Consider the following 12,643-nt stretch of genomic DNA (forward strand, 5'->3'; position numbering starts at 1 on the left):
TATTTTCAATAATGTTTCCCATCTCTAATATTACTAAAAATAAAATGTATAGTAGTTTTCTACTGAAATTAAGTACCAAAAACTGGTTTCATTTTTTTTTCCCCGAGAGAGGGTTTGTCTGTATAGCCCTGGCTGTCCTCAAACTCACTTTGTAGACCAGGCTGGCCTCGAACTCAGAAATCTGCCTGTCTCAGCCTCCCTAGTACTGGGATTAAAGGCATACACCCGTATTGACTTCTTTTAGTTTCCAGTGTTTGGCAAAGATCACCAGTACTTTTTACATTATAGACTCATTACTTCAGGCACAGCATAAACTTACTCTTGCAATCAGAGCAATGGGTTTACTTGAGAGGGCACATTGTAGTGGACACAGATGGCCTTTATCATGATCACATATGTAAACAAGACTCTATCTCAGGTATTGGGGTCAGGACTTCAATCAATCCTTTTGAGAGAACCTGGGTCAATGCATATCAAAGCCATGGGCCATAGCTAGCAAGAAAACTCGAGGTTAGCAAACCCTAACAAGAAAGTAAGGTAAATCAAACACACTATGTTTATGGTTCCTATATGACAGTGATGGAGAAAAGAGTTTAATAAAATAATCATACACATCAGTGTTTGGCAAACCAAGGTTATCTATCATGAAGCAAGCTTCCAGTAACTTAAGTTTAAACAGCACAGTTTATTCTAAAATGTAACTTATATTAGGTTAGTAGTGAGGTGCCCTAAATGCTCTTGCCTCTACTCTATTTTCTCCAAAACCCCCCCTCCAGGTCACAGCACACACAAAAATGCCCACTTTAAAGCATAATTTTGAAATTCTCTTCATTATAAACATTGAAATGAGTTGTTATTCTTACAAATTAATATTTAAATTGCAAATAAAGATCTTCATTTTATCATTATGTGTGACCACTATAGCATCAATCTCAGTGTCTTCTGATTCGAATTTAATGACATTGCCAGATTAGAGCAAGACTTGAGCTTGTTGAAACATGACAAGCTATATTTTATATCAAATTATGTACTTCAGTTTTTCATTTCAGTTGCCTTTGATACCTGGAATTCTGGGTTACCCTCCTTTGTCTAGTTGTCAACTAACAATAAAAAGACAACCCAAGAGACTGTTCTTAGTTTCCCAAAATCAAGTTTAGTATTGACCTTTATGATATAAATGAATACTTAACACGATGCATGTTTCTCTTTTGGCATCCACTTAACAGACTGCCTTTCAGCCGGGCGTGGTGGCGCACGCCTTTAATCCTAGCACTCGGGAGGCAGAGGCAGGCTGATTTCTGAGTTCGAGGCCAGCCTGGTCTACAAAGTGAGTTCCAGGACAGCCAGGGCTACACAGAGAAACCCTGTCTCGAAAAACCAAAAAAAAAAAAAAAAAAAAAAAAAAAAAAAAAAAAAAAAAAAAACTTTCTACTTAATACATACATATAGATTAGATAGATACATAGATACACATAGATTCACACATAGATACATAAATACATTAGAAGATGATAGATAGATAGATAGATAGATAGATAGATAGATAGATAGATAGATGATACACAGATATATAGACAGATGGATAGAAAGATAATATTTGTTACCTATTTGTTATAATTCTTTGAATATGATTCACATATCTAGAAAATATCACTAAATAAATGGATGAGCTTATTAGTAAAAGAAGAACATTGATTTTAAGTCTGTAATCTTTTCGGCTCTCCCAAACTTTAGAATTCACTTAATGAGGAGAAGCAATATGTTCTTACATTCTTCTTGGCAGTTGTTCAAAACTAATCCTATATCAGATACCTTCTACATGACTGTCTGGCAGGAAAAATCTGATGAAGTAACTTACCGAATATATTGAGGAAAAGACAACAAGGCCAAGCAGACAAAACACTAGTTCCTCAGCATTCTAAGCTGGGCACCATCTTCATACTTGGTAATGCTTGTCAAATGTAAATATTTTCTTGGTCTAAAGTAGAAATTTCTGGTTTCTTTATCAGCTTAGCTTGATTTTTCTAGAAGCTGTCTTTTTTTTTTTTTTTTTTTTTTTTTTTTGAATATAAGCAAGCATGGTCCTAGTTGACACTTCATTTTGTGGTGGTATGATTAGACTATGTTTGTTGTTGTTGTTTATTTGTTCTAGTTGTTTGTTTTTTGGGTTTTTTTGTGCTTTAGATTTATATATCTAAAACAGACACCTTTTTTTATTAGATATTTTCTTTATTTACATTTCAAATGTAATCCCCTTTCCTAGTTTCCCCTCTGAAAATCCACTATCCTCTCCCCTCTCCCTGCTCCCCAACCCACCTGTTTAAGAACCCTAAATAAAGTAGGTTTTGATTGAAATCTATGCCTATACAACTGTCAAATGGTTATCATATTATTTAAAGTAAAGTCAAAGAATTCCTAAAAGTTAATTTAATATTCAAATTTGGAATTTTAAGAAATGAAAAATATAAAAAAATGTAAATATTTAGAAGGCAATTTGACAGCATGATCATTTAGCTGAATAATTATAGCAGGTTCTCCAGATGTCCCTCAACAGAGGAATAGATATAGAAAATGTAGTACATTTACACAATGGAGTACTACTCAGCTATTAAAAACAATGAACTTATAAAATTCTTGGGCAAATGGATGTATCTGGAGGATATCATCCTGAGTGAGGTAACCTAATCACAAAAGAAGTAACTTGATATGCACATACTGGTAAGTGTTTATTAGCCCAGAAACCTAGAATACCCAAGATGCAACTTCCAAAACACAAGAAAATCAAGAAGGAAGACCAACACGTGGATACTTCATTCCTCCATAGAATAGGGAATAAAATATCCATGGAAGGAGTTGCAGAGACAATGTTTGGAGCTAAGATGGAAGGATGGACCATCCAGAGACTGCCCCACCCGGGGGTTCATCCCATAATCAGCCACCAAACGCAGACACTATTGCATAAGCCAGCAAGATTTTGCTGAAAGGACCCTGATATAGCTGTCTCCTGTGATCTTTGCCAGTGCCTGGCAAATACAGAAGTGGATGCTCACAGTCAGCTATTGGATGGAACACAGGGCCCCCAATGGAGGAGCTAGAGAAAGTACCCAAGAGCTGAAGGGGTCTGCAACCCTATAGGTGGAACAGCAATATGAACTAATCTGTACCCCCAGAGCTCATGTCACTAGCTGCATTTTTAGCAGAAGATGGCCTATTTGGCCATCATTGGGAAGAGATGCCTCTTGGTCTAGCAAACTTTATATGCCCCTGTACAGGGCCAAGAAGTGGGAGTGAGTGGGTGAGTGGGTTGGGGAGCAGGGTGGGGGAGGGTATAGGGGACTTTTGGGATAGCATTTGAAATGTAAATGAAGAAAACATCTAATAAAATTTTTTTTAAAGTTAAAAAATAATTATAGCAGGTTCAACCCTCAGTCCTACTGCTTCATAGCTGTGGACTCTTGACAAGAATTATAGTTCTTGGCACAAAATTCCAACCTATAAGTCAGGCCGAAAATCCAATCAGAAAATATTTAGTTAGACCCTAACATCCTCCCACTATTATACCCCTAGGCATATTTTGACTACGAGGTCAATATTGCTGGTAAAAGGTCCATTCTGAGTAAAACCATGGATGTCTTTTTTTTCCCAGAGTATTGCATATTGTATTCCAACATTATGGAATCTATCCATTAGGGAGGAAGTTTCTCAATCTGTTTGAAATTAATATTCCTGTGTCCTTTGGCACAAGTGTGCTGTGTCTTTAATAATGGAGTCTTGCCACATAGTAGCCATAGTAGATAATCAACAGTAATAGCTTGGCTGTGTGGAAACTTCTGGAAGCTTCTGTACCAATAATTCCTAAGGATGTACCTCATTTCCTGTATTGAGATCACTGTAATGTCTCATGTCTTCTGGGAGCAATATTGTCTGTGTTAAATCATTCAATCTCTCTGTCTCTGTCTCTGTCTCTCTGTGTCTCTGTGTCTCTCTGTCTCTCTCTCTCACACACACACACACACACACACACACACACAATGTATTTTGAAACCAGCTTACTGACTAGTGGGGTTGCATAGACTTTATGTATGTCCCCAGTTTGGATAATTTATCACTAGCACCTCTCGCCCATCCTCCCTGCCCACTTTCTACTTAGTAGTTGAATCCTCAATACTTTTACTCCTTCTAACTTTGTATGCCTTTTACTATGCTTCAACTTATTTGTTTGTAAGTTTGGTTGTAAGATAATAGGTTTCCACATGCCTTTTCATTCTCCCCTTCTTTGACTTAGTACACTCTTCATCTCCTGATTTGTCATACTCCCACACCATCCTCTGCTTAAGCCTGCCTGGCTCTTATGTTGCACATCATTACTTTTGTTTGGCCTATAGTCTACTACACTCTCTCAAAAGGTCCATTTCTACTTTCCTGGCTTCTACTTGGGCTCCAAATGAAATACACAAAACAATCAACTTGAAGCTAGGGCACTTATGTGAGAGATCTCAAAACCTTTGTCCCTCTGGTCTTGAAGTATTTTAGTAAGCATAATTCTTTTAGTTCCATGAGTTTACCAGCAATTTGCATGTGAATACTATTCAATTTTGTGTATGTGTCACATTTTCTTGTATATCCATCTGTTGACTGACATGGATTCTATTCCCTAAATAAAGCACCAGTGAACATAGACATATAAGTGGCTATGTATTAGTATGTGAAGTTCAGTGGGTATAAAATTAAGAATGGTATAGTTGATCCATATAAAAGTTTTATATTTAGTTTAGGAGACACATCCAGTCTGCTTCAAAAGTGGATGTCCTTGTACTTTCAGCAGCAGTGCCTAAGATTTCCCCTTTCATAACATTCACATACCAGCATTTTCTGTCACCTTTTTTTCCTGTCGTTATGACTCAAGTGAGATAAAATCCTAGTGTGGTTTTAATTTGCATTTACCTAATAGATAAAGATATTTTTAAGAGTTTTATGGACATTTCCATTCCTTCTTCTAAGAAATTTCCATTCAGTTCACACCTTACTCTATAGTTGAGTGGCTTATCATTTAAACCTGTAGTTTATGTAGTTCTTGGTATAATATATATCTCATTCTCTGTTGAATAAAGAGATGGCAAAGGTCTCATTCTATGGTCTGCCTATTCATTCAATTCCATTTCCTTTGCTGTTCAAAAGTTTTTATTTTCATAGGATCCTGGTGTTGACTGTTGGTATTGGTTTCTGTATAATTACAATTCTACTCAGAAAGCCCCTACTGTGCAAAAAATTGATCCCTACTTCTTTCTTTAGCTATCTCAATGTATCTAATCTTATGTTGAGCTCTTTGGCCAATTTGGAATTAAGTTTGTGCGGGGTGAAAAATAAGGTTCTAGTTTCATTTTTCTACATGTTAAAATCCAGTACCATGAATTGAAGGTGCTATCTTTTTTCCAGTGTATATTTTCTGCATATTTGTCAAAAATTAGTTATCTGTATTTGCTTAGATTTATACAGAGGTCTTCAAGTCTATTCTTCTTTCCTTGTATCTATTTTTGTAGCAGAATCAAAAAGTTTATATTTCTATATTGTATTGTATTCTTTGCAATACAATTTGAAATAATGTATAGTTATACCTTCTACAGTATTTGTTTTTATAAGGATTTATTTGGCAATTCTTCGTCTTTTGTAAATCTATCTAAATTTCCTGACTTATTTTCTGTGTCTGTGAAAAATGCTGTTGCATTTTTTTTTCTGGGAAAACATTCTGTCTTTGGATAGATGTTGGTAGGGCAGATATTTTCACAACATTATTGCTTCCAAATCCTGATTATGGGCTGTTTGTCTATCTCCTAGTGTTTTCCTAAGTTTCTTTCTTTACTGTCTTACAATTTCCATTATAGAAGTCTTCTGTTTCCTCTGTCAGATTTATTCCCAGCCCACAGTGTGTGTGTGTGTGTGTGTGTGTGTGTGTGTGTGTGTGTGTGTGTGTGTGATAAATGGAATTATTGACTTGAATTATAGAACTTGTATGTTCTCAACCTTTGTCAGAGATGTATTTCTTACAGTAAACAGAAGACAACAGAGAGATAGATATATAATTTGTGCAAGTCCTGAGAAAAAGAAATTGTGTATACAACTTTAAATTTTAAATTTGCATTAACCCCACTACCACTAAGACTCAGAGATATCACAAAAAAGGAGGAGGAAAGGCCAAGACATGGGAGTGGGTGGGGAGGGGAGCAGGGCAGGGGGAAGGTACAGGGAACTTTCGGTATAGCATTTGAAATGTAAATAAAAAAATATCTAATAATGAAAAAAATCAGCCTTAATAAAAACCATTTAAGTCAGAGAGAGAGAGAGAGAAGTACTGTCTAGAAGATAGAGGTGATTGCTGTGAAAGACTGACATGTAGATATGGCAGTGCTATGAAGCTCACAGTGTCTGGTGTTACCAGTAAAATCCCTGAGATGCAGACACTCAAACTATCCAAAATCCAGGTATACGTGCTTTAGATAAGATTATCTAAAGCTCAGCATCACACTGAGAAGGTACTGTTGGTGGATAGTTGCTGGGGGAGGGAGAATTTTTTATTAATAATATTGACATTGGTAGTTTTCAATGTTCTAGTAGATGACCGTATATTCTAGCATAATTAGGCAGTGCTAATAGGATACAGTATGTTTCTTTTCTTTCTTATTTTTTTCTTTTTTTCTTTTTTTTTGGTGGGGGGTTTCGAGAAAGGGTTTCTCTGGTATAGCCCTGGCTATCCTGGAACTCACTTTTAGACCAGGCTGATCTTGAACTCAGAAATCTGCCTTCCTCTGCCTCCCAAGTGCTGGGATTAAAGGTGTGTGCTACCACGCCCGGCAGTATGTTTCTTATTCTTCTATTGCTGTGACAAAACATCATGAACCTAGCAGCTTATAAAACATAGCATTTATTTCGCTTAAAGGTTCAGAAAATTATTGTTCAGGATGATGGAGCAATAGCATATTAGTAGGAACAGCTGAGAGCTCACATCCTCGTCTACACATAGGAGACAGAGGTAGACAACACTTGGAATGGCATTGGTGTTTTGGACCTCAAACCAAACTCCTAGTGACACACCTCCTCCAACCAGTCAGTACTCTCTAAGCCTTCCCAAATACTTCTACCAGTTGGGGATAAAGTGTTCAAACACATGAGCCTATGGGGCTCATTCTCATTCAATATAATAATTTTAATACAGGCTTGAAGTTAGGAGAAGGTGTCTTGGAGAATATGGAGTGAGTTGGAAAGGAGTAATAAGGGGTAAGCTTAAACATATTTCATTTATTCTCTATTGTGGATAGCCCTGGGGCTAACTATATTTGGTGTTAATACTGTTCTCCTGTGAACAAGGAATGAGTCAGCACTCAGGTGATTTCCTGTAAACCTGCTTCCCACCTTAATTTATAAATAAAGGCAAGAGCCCCTTATTGGGCTGAGAAAGAGGGGAAAGTGGAGCTGAAGGTTTTGGGAGAGAAAGAGAGAGACGGAGGATGATGGAGGAGGAGGAAGGAAAGTAGAGCAGAAGCACCTGGCCTGGAGAAACCACAAGTTATAAGGGTTTCTTATATGGGGAAGATGGTAGTGTAGTGGTAGATCTGCCCAATGTAGGTGCAGAGCATGTATTCATATTAATTGAGTTGTGTTTTCATTGCCATGGCTTATTTGGGTTGGAAATTTATTGCAACAATTCCCTATGTATGGGAATATAGTGATATTATATGTAGAGACAGCTGGTGTTTCAAAAGTTGTAGAAAATCACTTGCCAAGTATTATCTATATGTTAAAAGTCATCATGAACGAGCATTCTTTTGCTCAGAGCCAGATAAAAACAGAGAATCACAAAGGAGATTCAGTTTTCTACAGAGCAGAAGAAATATGCTTTAAAAGCTCCTTTTTACAGTCAGAATATAGAAAGGATACAAAAGGAAACATCCTCAGAGAGAAAGAAATCTGTCAGAGAAAAGTGTGCCAGTGAGATGAAAATGCATTTTATTTGTTGAATGAAATTATTTTTAAGAGATAGAGGAAAATACCCTAAACTAACCTTTCCTTTTAAATTTTTCATTTGTTTTAACAATAGAGGTGTAAGATCATAAGCACAAAGACTAAGTATCCTATTCTCTCCCAAACATATAAAAATAATACAAAAAGTGAGGTTTGTATCAAATGATTTCTTTTTAGTTACTTGATTGTTTCTACAAAGGAAATTTGTGTGTTTTGTTTTTTTCTTGTGCTTTGTAAAAACCTGGGAAATGGGTTAGATAAAAGATGTGAAAACTAACAATACTCTGAAAACAATTTTTAAATAGCTTCTGCATCAGCTGGGCATGGTGGCGCATACCTTTAATTCCAGCGCTCGGGAAGCAGAGGGAGAGGCAGAGGCAGGCAGATTTCTGAGTTCGAGGCCAGCCTGGTCTACAAAGTGAGTTTCAGGACAGCCAGGGCTATACAGAGAAACCCTGTCTCGAAAAACTTAAATATATATGTGAGTTTCAGGACAGCCAGAGAAACCCTGTCTCGAAAAACTTAAATATATGTATGTATATATATATATATATATAAAATAGCTTCTGCATCAACACACATACAGCCATGATAGTTCTCTGTCAATACCCTCTTCTATCCATATGAGCAGACTTCCCTTAGAATTCTTCATCATCCCATAAAAGTAGAAATACATTTATATGTGCTGAATGCTTTAGAGTTTTTAAAAATTTGTCAAAATAATTATATTAAATATACTGTTCATTTTAATTTCTACAATACTACTTCTGTCATTTATTTGGGCTCCTAAGTTACTAAGATTTAAGTGAAATCAAAAGCATCAGTAATAGAATAAGCCAATATTTGATGTTTGGTTTTAGCCTACACTCTCCAAAACAAATATTAACCAACTTCATGACTTTAATAAATTGTACAGCATTCATTCAAACAATAAGAATTTTTTGTAATAAGGTCAGAATAATGCCAAAGAAGAAGAGGAGGAGGAGCAGGAAGAAGAAGAAGAAAATAAAGATTAAGAAGATGAAGAAGAATAATAGGAAGAGGAGGAAGTGCCACAGACACAGAAGTGCCACAGAAGCTCAGTCAGCTTTTCTCAATCCATGGGGAATCAAGGTTCCAGACAGGTGGGCATGGAGTTGGCGAGTATCGACAAATGGACACAGATACAAGGGAGTGCTTTATCTGGATGTAATTTTTCACAAAGTGAACACCAGGCTTATATAATACAGAAAACAAAGGAGTAGGGTGTCACAGCACCCAAGGTACATAGAAGTATCTGACACAAAACAGAGGAATGACTTCAAAGGACTGACAGGAACCAGGTAATGTTTACAGTAAAGATAAAACAGCCTTGCCTAGAGTCAGATAAGTCAGGTAAGGATTTCACACCCTAGTCACAATTTATGCTACTCCTTTGAGCCTTGTGAAAGCTAGCATCAGGGGGTTCTGCTCTAGCAGATCTTATCATGAATAATACAATACCACAACCCTCCTATTTCCTGGGGCTTGGTAAATACTTGCATATAAGAGTAGCTTGGCTGTTCTTTTAAGTATCTGTAGGGAATCTCCATTTGTCAGAAGAATTCACCAACTTTCTTCTAATATGTAATGTCGTTTGCAATACATGGCTGTAATGAAGATTCTAGGTATACTTTTGCTAAGCCTGCCCTGAGACTTCTAACTCTTACCCAGTAAAATACTGTAAGAAAGCATGCAAGACCCTCCACAATATTACAGGGGCAAATCTGGGGCATTCTAGCTATGGGAATGCCAAGGTTCCAGGAGGCTAAGTTTCCTTGAAACTCTTTGCCTCATGACTGCTTCCAGGCTTTTAGGCCTGCTAAGCAAGTCACTACTGGAGTGGATGTAGCAAGGAAGGAAGGAAGGAAGGAAGGAAGGAAGGAAGGAAGGAAGGAAGGAAGGAAGGAAGGAGGAGGAGGAGTCAGCTTTAAAAAAAATCACAAAACATAGAAATAGAAATGTACACAGAAATCCCATTAAAAATTCAGAAATCAATACACACACACACACACACACACACACACAGGGAAAAAAATAAAATCCCTGGCAAAGCATTATGAGCCAAAGAAGTATAAGAAAAGAACCTCCAAGGATGCCATTAAGCTTCTTTTGTGTTGAATATCTACTGATGAGCAAGGTGCCTGCCCTTAAAAGTGGGTTATATACCCATTGAGACTCCATTAAAGAAAACTAATGTTTTATTTGCAAGTGGTTGACAATTGGACATAAATTCTGTCTTAGAGATGGGAGTATGTGTCTACTTCTTTTCTCAGCACAGTGATGTCATCTGACTTAGACCTACCTGTACAGGACCTGTACTTGTTGCCACAGTCTGTGTGAGTTCATTTGTGTGTTGATCCTGCTGTATTCAGAAGGCCTTGTTTCCTTGGTGTCCCCCATCCCTTCTGGCTCTGACAACTTTTCTGCCTTGTTCCTCTTCTGCAAGGTTCTCAGAGTCCTGAGGAAAGGGCTTTAATATGTTCCAAGGTCTGTAACTCTCTGTTAATTGTCTAGTTGTGGGTCTCTATATTTGTTCCCGTCTGATGTGGCTTCTCTGGTAATAGCTGAGCAAGGCTCTAAGCTATGAATAAAACAGGATATCTTTGGAGTCATTTTACTGCTATCTTCCTTTAGTACAACAATAGTATTTGGTCTTAACCTACAGTCTCAGGTTATTGCCACTTAAGCAGTGTTGTGAGTGGATTCTATCTTATGTAGTGGGCAGTAAATCCAATCAGATTTTTGTCAAGAGGTTTGTCAGATTTGTCAGGTTTGTCAAGATTTTTGTCAGATTTTTGTCAAAATGATAGGATTATATAAGATCTTACAGGTATGCCAAAGTGAATTTCAAACATAATAGCAACTCAAAGAGTATTTTATTGATTGATTGATTGATTGATTGGTCATGACTACAACTCATAGAGGTAACTGCAACAAAAATAATTCTTTTAAATCTGAAATTCTATGAGTCACATGCAGACTAAAAGAGTTAATTTATTTTGGCATTGTGATGTCATCTGAACATGGTGAAGAGACAGGATCATTTTTCTGGTTACTATTATGTCAAAATTTGAAAATATGTTTCAGGATTTTTTTTGCACTTATCTTTCTGCTTGAAATTTGCAGTTTTATAGCTTGAATATGGATATATTAAACTTGAGCAATTATTTATGATAGTACATAATGTCATAAATCATAAAATTAGTGAGAGAAACTGATTTGTTTAAACATAATTAGAAGCAAGTACAGCTACAAAGCACTTCCTACTCCTGACATAGTCAAGAATATCCTCAAGGATTCATTTTCAGAATTTTATTCTTGGGCTGGAAACTGAATTTTTGACTAGAATACATGGTATGTTAGAATCTCTTAGATGGAGACTATAGAGGATAAAAGTTAAAATGTTCTCTAGTTGTTTCTGAAACAGCTAGACTCAGAAAGTAAATGTATTAGCTACTCAGTCATGAGGAATTGTAATTCAGGCCAATTACGCATTTTGTTTTTAAGATTTATATCTTTATGAATTCATCTTCTCTGATTCCTTGGAAGTTGGAAATTATACAACACTTACTGTCTAGATCATACTAGATCATATACAGTATATAAAACTATTCTCCACAGATGCTACAAACAAACTTCATTCTTGGGGAGATGGGTGGCTTTTCACCTGTTGTAAAGACATATATACAAAATCTTGGGGTGATTGACTCTCCCTGGATCATAAACCTAATACATGGTAGACTTGGCATTCAACACTAATTCTGTTGAACTGTATTACCTAACTCATTTACTAATATGCACTCAAAATAGGTGTCAATTTTTAATAGTTCACAGAGCTCATAGAATCAGAACTGTTGAACAAAGCTCATTGATACCAATGTGCTACACTAACATCTTCCAACAGGGTTAAAACACTTGTTAAGATAGAATTTTATCACAAATTACCATAGGAAATGTATTCCCATAGTATTTTTACTTATAAGAAAAAATTCTTATAGACTTGGTAATTTAATTCCATTTCACCTCAACTAAGGAATAAGCAAAGACAAATAAAGAAATGTCAATATTGTCACAGGTTCTCATTGATGGTATAATAATCTTAATCCAAGGGAAAGAGTAATTAGCAGATAAGGGTGTCATTAAATGACCTCAATGCCTTGATGTTATAACTGGGCATTGATCACTGTTAGCTTTACTGGGACTGCCTTTGCCTAGGGATTCTGACACCACATTTATCACTCGCTCTATATTTAGAACTTTAATGAGCTGATCACCAAGCCTTACCCCATTAGCTTAGGTTCTGAGAAAACATTATTTACAGAGATAATGGTAGGTTAAAACAGCCACTACTCTCAAATTTGCTAGGAAATAATGCTTGCACACCAAGCTAAAATATTTCCTATGTAGAGGGTAAGTTTGACCTTGACTAACAAGGTTTTGTTCATGTTTTTAAAAGAACTAATCCATGTTACCAGTTTAATATATTTTTCAAGGACAAATGAAATATATTTTTATTTACATTGCTTCAGTGGCTCTAAAAATATATTACTTAAAATAATTTTAATATTTTTATGATTCTTCAAATTAATAAATATTGCTACTCTTA

This window comes from Mus caroli, chromosome 18, assembly GCF_900094665.2.
Source record: "Mus caroli chromosome 18, CAROLI_EIJ_v1.1, whole genome shotgun sequence".
Classification (NCBI taxonomy): domain Eukaryota; kingdom Metazoa; phylum Chordata; class Mammalia; order Rodentia; family Muridae; genus Mus; species Mus caroli.